The sequence below is a fragment of the Berghia stephanieae genome, chromosome 14 (genome assembly GCF_034508935.2).
Source record: "Berghia stephanieae isolate SIO BIC M18660-M18661 chromosome 14, UCSD_Bste_1.3, whole genome shotgun sequence".
NCBI lineage: Eukaryota > Metazoa > Mollusca > Gastropoda > Nudibranchia > Aeolidiidae > Berghia > Berghia stephanieae.
In genome coordinates, this window is record NC_088373.1 from 7338635 (window position 1) to 7351134 (window position 12500).

The 12500-nt window shown below is 36.1% G+C and overlaps 1 protein-coding gene across 1 annotated transcript in view; it reads left to right on the forward strand.

Annotated features, from left to right (window-relative positions):
- Nucleotides 1–2841: 2841 nt before the first annotated feature.
- The window catches only part of LOC144959606 (uncharacterized), a 116182-nt gene continuing 106523 nt past the window's right edge, over nucleotides 2842–12500 (forward strand). The window contains exon 1 of the mRNA XM_078892233.1: nucleotides 2842–2967. The gene's annotated coding sequence lies outside the window, so the exon portion shown is untranslated. The remainder of the gene's footprint in view (nucleotides 2968–12500) is intronic.

Consider the following 12500-nt stretch of genomic DNA (forward strand, 5'->3'; position numbering starts at 1 on the left):
AGAAAATTCGTTCTTCAAATAATATATATCGATCGATTAAAATTACTCTCATCTTGTCTAAATGTTTCGAACCTGGGACTTCGCGGATATCCGAAAAAAAAAACAACATTTACGTACTTCAAATATGAATCAACTAGGATGATCCGCAAGTTGTGGAAATTCTGAAATGTGCGATTTTTTTAGAAAATGGCTTGAAGTAATAGTTTTAAGAATTTTTTCTTTGGATAAGTTATGGAGAGGTGGGGGGGGGGGGGGGGGGGGGAGGAGTTGTTGTCGTAATATTATATGGATACTTGATATTAATACGTTTTTTTTTCGGGCAAAAATAAACTAAAATGTGTTTTGTTTGAGTAGAGCAAATAAATAAGGAAAGACGACAGCGACTTTATCTCCACCTATAATCGTAGCAGCAATAACAACAAAACAGCAATAACAACAACAACAACACAACACAACAACAACAACAACAACAACAACAACAACAACAACAGCAACAACAACATGTGATTTACAGAGGCAATGGCAAAGGAGATAGCTTGAAATGAGATTCGCAGGAGAAAACTCGGATAGAGATTCAAAATCTCTGTAATCGAATGTGAAAGCTACTCTTGTAGCCTATTACGTCGATTCTATCTTAATTCTTAGTATAAATGTCTATTGTCATGAATGGAAATTCAACAGATATTTTTCACACCCTCCCACGAGAGCAGTCATATTATTTATTATGTTTAAATTTGTGGACAACGATTTATCTCCCTTTCGCGTGATTCAGTTCGCACCTATTTGACGGTGAACCAAAATCAACCAGTTGGCATGCGTGCTAAGGCTGTCACTCTGTCTGTCCTGCATATCTGGACAATAGAAATGGAGTAGGTAGTAGTAGTAGTAGTAGCGTATGGCTACACCTCCAAATGTATTTCGTCAACCCAGCTTCTAATGTCTTCCTCCGCCCTAAGGATGGTTTCCTAGCCACCTTCAAGCTTAGTGACTGGACAGTGGAGGACGATGTGATCGCTGGTCTCTGGGGCTGCCTGACATTTCTGGCAGGTATCACTGTTTCCAAGTTTCCACCTGCACATATTTGATGCAGTTCTGCCATGTCCAGTTAAGAGGCGGTTTGGGAAAATCCAGTATTTCCTGGCGTTATTGAATGCAGGCACTCTTTTGGTTGGATCTTTAATGATGTTTCCTCCTTTTGGTGTTTCCCTGTTCCACATTTCTCTCCAGTTTTCCTCAACACTGAAGTCTACCATTTGAGTAGGTGACATCTTATGGGAAGACCATCCCACAATTGGCTTTGAGACAAATACAGTACGTGAACGAGTAGAAGCCACTTGGAAGATATATAAACACGTATAAGAGACGTATCGTCGTCTTCAGAAAAATAGATTATCCAAAGAAGAAGGCATCCGCCTTTTTTATTTATTAAGTGTTGTATTATTCTATTCAAGGGGTGATTGAAAGCACTGGTGAATTTTTTTTCTAAAATTCTTCCTATCTTGTTTATTAAGTGTTGTATTATTCTATTCAAGGGGTGAGTGAAAACGCTGGTGAAATGTTTCTAAAATTCTTCCTGCTCTTCCACTATATATCACTACCACATTATTTGCTTCATACCAATCACATACCTTTTGATTTTATCATCATGACAGTCATATGCATTATATCATTATGACTTGGATATGTATATTCATCATACATTAACATATCTGTCGCGTCTATGTAGGAGAAGTGGCAAGAAGGTAGAGACAAATAGAAGTCAAATGGTTTTCCCCAAAGACAGAAGTCGTCTGGTGCCTCTTTCACCTGTTATAGTTGGGTTAAAGTACCCGACGATTCGACAGATATATAATATGTAAACAAAACAATACAGTACATAACAGGGAGAAGATTTACAAGGAATAAAATATCATCTCCAAAAACAATAACTATACATTTGAATGTCTCCCTCCCAGCCAAGGACACCAGCCAGGACCAGGACAAAACCAAGTAATCCCATTCCAACACAAAGACAGAAAGCAAATTGGAAAACAAATATAAGGGGATATAAGACACAGCACGTGCCACCCTGCCCACTATGGGAGGTCAGGAACCCCATCCAGGGATTGATTTGATAATAGATAGATAGCAGGAAGGAAAGTATTGGCCTTACAAATAGCGGGAAAGAGGAAAAAGGGACGCCCAAAGACTAGATGATTGGATGAGGTAAAGGACGATATGAAAGAACTGGGCCTGGTGGAAGATGATGCTCTGAACAGAGATGCATGGAGATGTGGCATTCATTATGGCAACCCTGCAAAATGCGGGATAAGCTGAAAGCAGATGGATAGATAGATAGATAGATAGATAGATAGATAAGGAGAGAGAGAGAGAGAGAGAGAGAGAGAGAGAGAGAGCGAGCAGATAGTGAAAGATAGAGAGAGATATAGAGATAGATAGATAGAGAGAGACTGAGAGAGAGAGAGTGAGAGAGATATATAGATAGAGTGAGAGAGAACGAGAGAGAGAGAGAAAGAGAGAGAGAGAGAGAGAGAGAGAGAGAGAGAGAGAGAGAGAGAGAGAGAGAGAGAGAGAGAGAGAGAGAGAGATGTGATGTCGAAGAGTACGAAAGCAAATTGCTGGTTTAAGAAGAGAGGGAGAGAGCCGGTAGTTAGACAGAGACGTCGGATTTGAGACGTGCACAGCTTTTTGCCCCCCATCTCAATAATCGTTGTCGCGATTGTAATCGACTGTAACATTACCCAGCCGTATCTAACTTCTGACTTCAACACCTCGCGAAGCCGCGCAGTCGTCCTCAACTCTCCCAGCAGCAAAATAATCGAATCTTCAGCCCTCCCATGTGGCACAATTAATGAACACGCCGAGTTGATAACATTTGAGCTGAGATTGATAATAATAATAATAATTTTTATTATTTTGTTCACGTCTGCATGTTTCCATGATTGATTGGAATATAGATAGAATACAGTGAGTATCTTAAATACTGATTTTATTTTGTTTGTCATTGATTTTTGTTACTATTTCTTATCTCAAGCGACGCTGAGTGCAGTCACTGTCATGATTGGTGATAATAGAATGGCTAATTTAGTGTTTTGTGGCTGGATATTTGGTCGCTTAATCACCCTGCATAACTTGCTCACAACATGACCATCCGGAAGTATAACGGACCAACACACACAACTATGTGCAACCTTAAACGTTTATAGTCTGGTTAATACAGTTTAGTGAGAATTACTCATAAACATGGATGGCAAAAAACAATAACAATGACCAGAGTGATGCCAACTTCATTCTTTCTATATAACAGATTAGATAAAAGTACCTTTTATTACGGTGTTTATTTCATGAGTTATATTAAAATCTGTATTGATGCGAGCTTTAACGAGTGAAATAATATATGTGAATAAAGACGAAAATTCTTTTTCAGGTTTATCCCATATCATAATAATTTGATTCAATAGTCTGATGTCACATCGCCCAGCAACGGCGGTCATCGTTGTTCTAACCAAAGAAAATCGGTACTTTTTATTCCTCATGCTGGCTAGAACTTTTCATATGTCTTGTGATTTGAATGTGTAAAAGTCAAAACATGATCAGATTTATAATGTTTTCTTTTCCTCTGGATACGCTTTTATGCGTCGGAGAAATATGTCGTAAGGGCGTCCGCCATTGTTCCGATAGTTTAGAGCCAGTTACTAAGTTACCATGCGTCATTACGAGGGAAGTGATGTTACGACTGTTGAAACGTTTTCTTTTCAGGTTTATCCCATATCATAATAATTTCGTGCGGCTATGTGGTACATACTTGCCAATCCTTCCGCTTTTGACGGAATCATTCCTATTTTCACACTTCCTTTTTGCACTATTCCGCCATTGTCTCTAAAATCCGATTTTCAAAAAAAGATGATAATGGTAAGAATAAAAAAAAGAGCTAAGGTGAGGTGTTAAAAAGGTTAGATTTCTATCTTTTGTCTCAAATTCCTATTTTCAGGCGTTCTGATTCCACTTTTGGAATATGAAGGGTTGGCAGGTCTGTGTGGTATAGAACTCGCTTTCGGATCGGAAGGTCCTGAGTTCGAGCCTTGCTGGGCGCATAGTTGAATATTTGGAAAAGGCTCTTTACTCACATTATCTCACTGTACTTAGGTGTATAATGAGTACCTGGCCGTTAACAGCGTTGTATCTGTCGGAAAAAAAATTGTAATATCGCCTAACAGGCGTCATGTCTCGTTCTACATGTTACATGTTGCTGTTGGTCAGGGACCCCTTGTAAAGCGCTTTAAGCAGATGAAATGGATTTTGCGCTATATAAAATCTCAATTAAGAGAATTAATAATGATTTTAAAGCTATAAGTTGTAGGTATAAATAACAATGTGAAATTGAATGTAAGCTTCAGTTTAATGTGCGAAAACATATAAAATGGACGTTTCGGGTTTCCCCTTTATTAACAAAACAGGATGAATGAAACACTACAGACGAATTAGATAATGTGGTAGTGGCGTTGTTAAGATGAATAAGATGATTGAGCGCCACTACCACATTATCTCATTCGTCTGTAGTGTTTCATTCATCCTGTTTTGTTGATAAAACTGAAACCCGAAACGTCCATTTTATCTGTTTTCGAATATTAAATTGAAGCTTACATTCAATTACACATTGTCATTTATTTCTTAGAGCTTCGAGCAGCAACATTTTTAAAACAATGTTATTTTAGATAATAAAATCAAATTAAATGTAAAAAAAAAAATTCAATTATAAACTTAAGAGTCTTACATTAACTAAAGACTATAAGTGAATGTAAACTAAATTTTTAAAAAAAATATTCTACGTGCGGCTATGTGGTCTAGTGGTATGATACCCGCTTTCGGATCGGGAGGTTCTGGTTTTCGAGCCTCGCTCGTTGCATGGAGAAGGCTCTTTACTCACATTTTCTCACCATACTCAGGTGTAAAATGAGTACCTGGCCGTTAACAGCGTTGTCTCTGTCCCAAAAAATTGTAATATCGCCTGACAGGCGTCATGTCTCGTCCTACATGTTATGTGTTGCTGTTGACCAGGGACCCCTTGTAAAGCTCTTTGAGCACGTTTAGTGGATATTGCGCTATATAAAAGCTCAAGTTCTTTTATTTTAAATGAGTTGAGCCATGGATTCTCAAGTGATGAGCCGGAGCGCAGGCCACTGGGCCAAGAAAACTCATAAAAATAGGATTCAATAAGCTGATGTCACGTCGACCAGCAACTGCGCCATCGTGGTTATAAACAAAGAAAATCGGTACTTTTTATTCTTCACGCTGGCTAGAACTTTTCATATGTCTTGTAATCAGAATGTGTAAAAGTCAAAACATGATCAGATTTATAATGTTTTTCTCCTCCAGAAACACTTTTATGCTCCTCGGAGAAGTATTTCATAAGGGCATCCGCCATTGTTCCGATAGTTTAGAACCAGTTACTATGTGACTATGCGTCATTACGAGGGAAGTGACGTCACAACTACTGAAGCCTATTCTCTTCTGTGCATGTTCTTCATTCTTTTTACTGTCTGTAATGCTCTATGTGTCTCTAAAAAAAAAATTGAGCTTTTATATAGCGCAATATCCACCCTGGCCACCAGCAACACTAAGCATGACGGACGAGACGTCATGGATTATATTTTTCCGACTAAGTACTTATTTTACACATGAGTACGTTGAGATAATGTGAGTAAAGAGACTTTTCCCCAAGAGTCAGCTATGCCCCGCTAAGTATGGAATCGAACCCAGGCCTGCAGGCCCGAAGGCGAGTGTCACACAAAAAGATCACATAGCCGCACATATTACTATACCTACTTTCATTATGATGTATACGTTCGGGTAAAATACTCACAACATCCGCCAGCCAAATTAAAATACGAACAAAAAACTGTATACCTATAACCTTAAACCTTTATAGTCTGAATAATTAGTTAGAAATAATCACGACCAAGCTGTCTCAAAGGAATAGGAAAGAACCGAGTGACGTCAACATTGTCCTAGCAATAATTCGGATTTCGTTGAGAATGATGACGGAAATAAGTGTCACGTGGTCGATGATTTACACTGTCTGGGAATACCGTCCATGCTATCGGGGTGACCTCCCTTGGGACATTTCATAATTGATTCATGACATGTTGGAACTTTTGAGATCTCTGCTGGTAGATATGCCTCAATCTCTCTATTTTCTCTCTCTCTCACTCTATCTATCTGTCTCTCTATCTATCTATCTATCTATCTATCTATCTATCTATCTATCTATCTATCTACTATCTATATATATATCTATCTATCTGTCTATCTATCTATCTATCTATCTATCTATCTATCTATCTATCTATCTATCTATCTATCTATCTTCTATCTATCTATCTCTATCTATCTATCTATCTATCTATCTATCTTCTGTTGTCTGTCTGTCTATCTATCTATCTATCTATCTATCTATCTATTTATCTATCTATCTATCTACCTATCTATCTACCTATCTATCTGTCTATCTATCTATCTATCTATCTATCTATCTATCTATCTATCCCTCTCTCTTTCTATCTCTCTCTATTTTTCTCTATTACTCGATTCAAATGACGTGAATCAAGGCCTTCTATATAGAAGGCCTTCCGTGAATCCTATTGAACATAATTAATATGTGTGATTTTATGACAGGAATCTAATTTAAGAAAACAAAGGACAAATAGACAAGAAGGCTGTATAAAATTTAATGTAATAAACAAAAATGAATGTAACAGCTTAAAAAAAAAGAACAAACACGGAACGTTTCGGGTTCAAAACCCTTCTTCAGCCAACTACAAAACACAATAAAGACATACGTACATTACTAAATTTCAGATAGACGACAGAGATAATTGGAAGGTCAAATAAAATTGGATGAATTATTCAACAGACTAAATTCAATTCCGAGAGATAGACCAGCAGAAACAGTCGATCAGCTAACATCATCAATGAGGCAAAGGCTTCAACAGTCGTGACGTCACTTCCCTCGTAATGACGCATAGTAACATAGTAACTGGCTCTAAAACTATCGGAACAATGGCGGACGCCCTTATGAAATACTTCTCCAACGAGCGTAAAAGTGTATTTATTCAGAGGAGAAAACATTATAAATCTGATCATGTTTTTTATTTTTTTTTTATTTTTACATTCTGATCACATGACATGTGAAAAAGTTCGAGCCAGCACGAAGAATAAAGAGAACCGATTTTCTTCGTTTAGAACCAAGCTGCTGGTTGCTGGGCGACGTGACATCAGACTATTGAATCAAATTGATGAGTAGTACGCACTAAATTCTATCAATCAGACTAAAGATAGAATAAAGATGACGTCACTCAGGTCTTTGTTATTGTTTTATGCCATCCACGTTTATGAGTATCTCTCGCTAAACTGTATTAATTAACCAGACTATAAACGATTTGCTTCGTTTAGAACCAAGCTGCTGGTTGCTGGACGGACGTGACATCAGACTATTCAATCCAATTCTAACCATGGATATTCAAAATACTGAAGAGCATCAAGTGTACTGATTTCAATTTTGTGTTTGATTTTGCCAAATCGATTTTTTATCGATGATTGGTTTTAAAATGTCTGCGACTTTTCAATAACAGCTGACACAAAATCAATAATTTTTTCATTAAAGGAAAACTAGTTTTGTCTAGTTTTCAAGTATGTATATGTGACCTATCGTCTCAAAACGGTATTATGTCGGAACGAACCAAATGCTTAAAAGCCGAATTACATGTTAAACTGGTCAAATATATAAATTGTTGGCATTAGCACCCTAAAATATGGCATCCATTGTCCTCAATAAAACATACAAACTCAACACAAGTCTGATATTTCGGGCTATAAATTCAATTTTCAACATCTCAACTATCCCGACTTAATACCGTTTTGAGACGAAGGGTCACATATGGCATTGTATTTGTTCCAACCAGTATCAAACTATTAACGAAATAAAACTGTCTAGTTTCTTGTAAACGACTGTATAGATAGAACGAAGATGACGTCACTCGAGCCTTTGTTATTATATTCTGCCATCTCACTAAACTGTATTAACTAGATTATAAAAGTTCATAGTTACACATAGTTTGGTGACTTGGTCCGTTATACTTCCGGATGGCATACCATCTATTGGCCTATATACGAAACTCTAATATACGTAACTCCCAAGCTTAGAAACTGGTAACTATAGAGAAAGGCTGTGGTTGCTCCTGGTAACAATAGAGAAAAGCTGTGGTTGCTCCTGGTAACAATAGAGTCAGGCGTTGGTTGCTCCTGGTAACAATAGAGACAGGCTTTGGTTGCTCCTGGTAACAATAGAGACAGGCTTTGGTTGCTCCTGGTTACAATAGAGACAGGCTTTGGTTGCTCCTGGTTACAATAGAGACAGGCTTTGGTTGCTCCTGGTTACAATAGAGACAGGCTTTGGTTGCTCCTGCTAACAATCGAGACAGGCTTTGGTTGCTCCTTTCTCTCTTGTGAGATCTTATCATTTGTGACCGATCGCCTAAAAACGGTATTAAATTGGGGTTATTTTCCAACGAAAAAAATTATTACATATCTAGTCAAAAATGAAAAAAAAATAAAAATTTTGTAAGTGTCTTTGAAGATAACGCTGACGGGCAATAAAAAATAACATAATTTAGAATTTGGCCAGAAGACTCGTCCTTCAATTATTGATCGATTGAAATGACCCTCATCTTGGTAAAGACTCCAAAACCTGGGACTTCCGTGAGGACATTGGTTTTACAGATGTAATAATAATGATAATAATGATGATGAATAATGATAATAATGATAATAATGATAATAATAATAATAATAATAATAATAATAATAATAATAATGATAATAATAATAATAATAATAATAATAATAATAATAATAATAATGATAACAATATAATAATAATAATAATAATAATAATAATAATAATAATAATAATAATAATAATAATAATAATAATTATTATTATTATTATTATTATTATTATAATGATGATGATGATGATGATGATGATGATGATGATGATGATGATGATGATGATGATGATGATGATGATGATGATGATGATGATGATGATGATGATGATGATGTTTTATCTTTCTACGTCATAAGTTGCTATAATATAATCATGTCTTGTTGTTAAATTGAATTCGGATAACTTTTTTATCTACACTTGTCTCACTGTAATATGTTTTGTTTTATATATAAGGCTATGTGATCTAGAGGCATGACACTCGCTTTCGGATCGGAAGGTCCTGGGTTCGAGCCTCGCTCGGCGCATAGTTGCGTCCTTGGAAAAGGCTCTTTACTCACATTCTCTCACCGTACTCAAGTGTAAAATGAGTACCTGGCCGTTAACAGCATTGTCTCTGTCCAGAAAAAAATTGCTAATATCGCCTAAAAGGCGTCATATCTCGTCCTACATATCAAGTGTTGCTGTTGACCAGGGACCCCTTGTAAAGCGCTTTGAGCACTTTTAGTGGATATTGCGCTTTATAAAAGCTCAATTCTTTTTTTAAAAAAGCTCAATTAAGTGCCCATAGCCTGTAACAACGGAGTGAAGAGCTATAAAAATACCATTGAAATATTATTATATTTGATTTTGCTATCATTATTGCCCGTTCGAATTGCACAGCACTTGACAGAATCGTGTCTAATAATAAATAAATCATAATAGAAAATCCGGTTGATTGTTTTCAAAATGATTTTTTTTCAGAATACCCGAGCACATGTTGAACAGATTTGTTAAACGTAACGAAACAAAGAAAAATCGAAACTTATTAATTGTGGCAAAGGCGTGGTATTAGAATCTATAATTCATTCATGCACTGATAGTCAAGGGAATATAAACTCGTTAGTTATCCTGTGATGCGAGAGGGAATCATAGAGCTTAATCACGAGAGCCCCAACAGTGGGACGTGGTCCGTTATTTTTGGTTGTTAAATGTGGCTACCTCACAGAGGCCTAATATTAAATACAAGTTTAAGTTCAAAACTTTATTTTATAATCAGAACGACTGAGGTTCGATCCCAGTCGAGGTCGACTGATTTTTTGGGATGATTTTTTTTTGGTTTTTTTTTTGGTTGTACTTTTCTTTCTTGCTTTGTCTGACACCTTTCATACACACTTGTTCAGTTCTTTATCTTACACAGGTGCCTGCTCCTTAATTTCTTGATTTGATATTCTTCTAATTGATAATACACTGCGGCTATGTGGTCTTATGGTATGACACTCGCCTTCGGATCGGAAGGTCCTGGGTTCGAGCCTCGCTCGGCGCATAGTTGAGTCCTTGGAGAAGGCTCTTTACTCACATTCTCTCACCGTACTCGGGTGTAAAATGAGTACCTGGCCGTTAACAGCGTTGTCTCTGTCCGAAAAAATTGTAATATCGCCTAACAGGCGTCATGTCCCGTCCTACATGTTAAATGTTGCTGTTGCCCAGGGACCCCCTGTAAAGCGCTTTGAGCACATTTAGTGGATATTGCGCTATATAAAAGCTCAATTTATTTATTATTAATTTATTACACTGAAATTAATAGAGTGAATTCACCGACAAGGATGATGTCGAAAGTGTCATTAATTAAATCATTATATTATTCATTATTCAGGATAATGGATTGGCTGCATGGGTGATTTAGGGTTACTAATGTGACAATAGGTAGTGGGGCAGGTCGTGGCCATTGATTGGATTTTATAATGATGGGGAGGGGAATCGATTTGATTGCTCTCATTCCATTGGAGTTGTACCAAGTCAAGTGTGTGTGTGTGTGTGTGTGTGTGTGTGTGTGTGTTTGTGTGGTATTATTATCAATATTATTATTATTATTATTATTATTATTATTATTATTATTATTATTATTATTATTATTGTCATCATCATCTTTATCATCATCATCATCATCATCATCATCATCATCATCATCATCATCATCATCATCATTATTATATTATTATTATTATTTTATTATTATTATTATTATTATTATTACCATTATTATTATTATCATTATTATTATTATTATTATTATTATTATTATTATTATTATTGTTATTATTATTATTATTATTATTATTATTATCATCATCATTATTAGTATATAAATATATATATATAATGACGGTACAGGTAAGGGGTGGCAGATTGCAAAGATAAACTATTCGTTTCAAAGTTGTTTAAAATTTACATTATTTGTCTCGGTTGTTTAAAACTCGACATTCTTTCGTTTTGTGTTTCATTCAATATACATTCTGTAAGATTTGCTTTCAACTGCTTCAGATTCCTTTAATCATAACAAGCTATACTTCCGACAAATTGCCTTTTCTCAATTTGCCAAAATATAAAAAAAAATGACAACCAAGAAACAAAATAATAAAAACAAAAGAAATCGAAATAAAAAATAAGTCCCAAGTTTCAGAGGTTTTTTGTTTCGTTTGTTCCCCCCCCCCTAGATGAGGGTTCTTTAAATCGATCGATATTTGAAGGAAGAGTTTTCTGACCAAATTTTTAAATACGAGGTTTTTTTCTTCAGATTACGTAAGTTAACCGATTGATTAAGCACACATTGAGGGAAGGTGGTGATCAGTTTGAATCAACTAATTCTATAGATAGCTCGAAGTTGACGTCACTCAGGTCTTTATTATTGTTTTTTTTTGTCATCCATGTTGAAGGGTAATTCTCACTAAACTGTATTAACCAAACTATAAATCGTTCAAGATTACACACAGTTTTGTGTGTTGGTCCATTTTCTTTCCGGGTGGCAATGTTTTGAGTTTCTTAGCCAAACGAACAGCATCTACAAAATTCCAAGCCTTTGTGAAATGTCTGATTGTTTTTTCCGGCGATTAGCTCGATCAAGTTCCTCAATTAAATTAGTTTTGTTGATTTGTTGCTGGTGATGCACTTTGTGGACGACCACTGAGAACCTACTCAATGTTGATGGAGACAGCATCAGTCATAGAGAGAACAAAGATGACGTCACTAAGGCCTTTGTTATTGTTATTTGCAATCCGCGTTTATGAGTAATTCTCACTAAAGTGTATTATCCAGACAAAAGGTTCATGATTACACATAGTTTTTTTTGTGTGTGTGTGGATTCGTTTTACTTCCGGATGACAATGTTATAAACTTTTTAGCCAAGCGCATACTATCTATAGTAAAGCACTAGGCCCACTTTTTCACTGTTCGAATTCCAACACACGAGTCACCATAAACACGTTTCATCCGTTTATGAATGGCTATGGACCCACATCTCTCTGCAATGAGGAACTCAGTCACAGTATATTCTGTTCATTGCATAATTTTTTTGTTCGTGATTTTTTCGACCGCCATGTAGAAGTAGGGGTTCTTTCAAATAAAATAAATTAAAATCGAGAAATATCAGCTGAAAAAAAATGTGATGACCTACTAGAAGAATAGATTACCCACAATTTGATATATGTTATAGTCTATACTGGTGAGTTAATGTAAT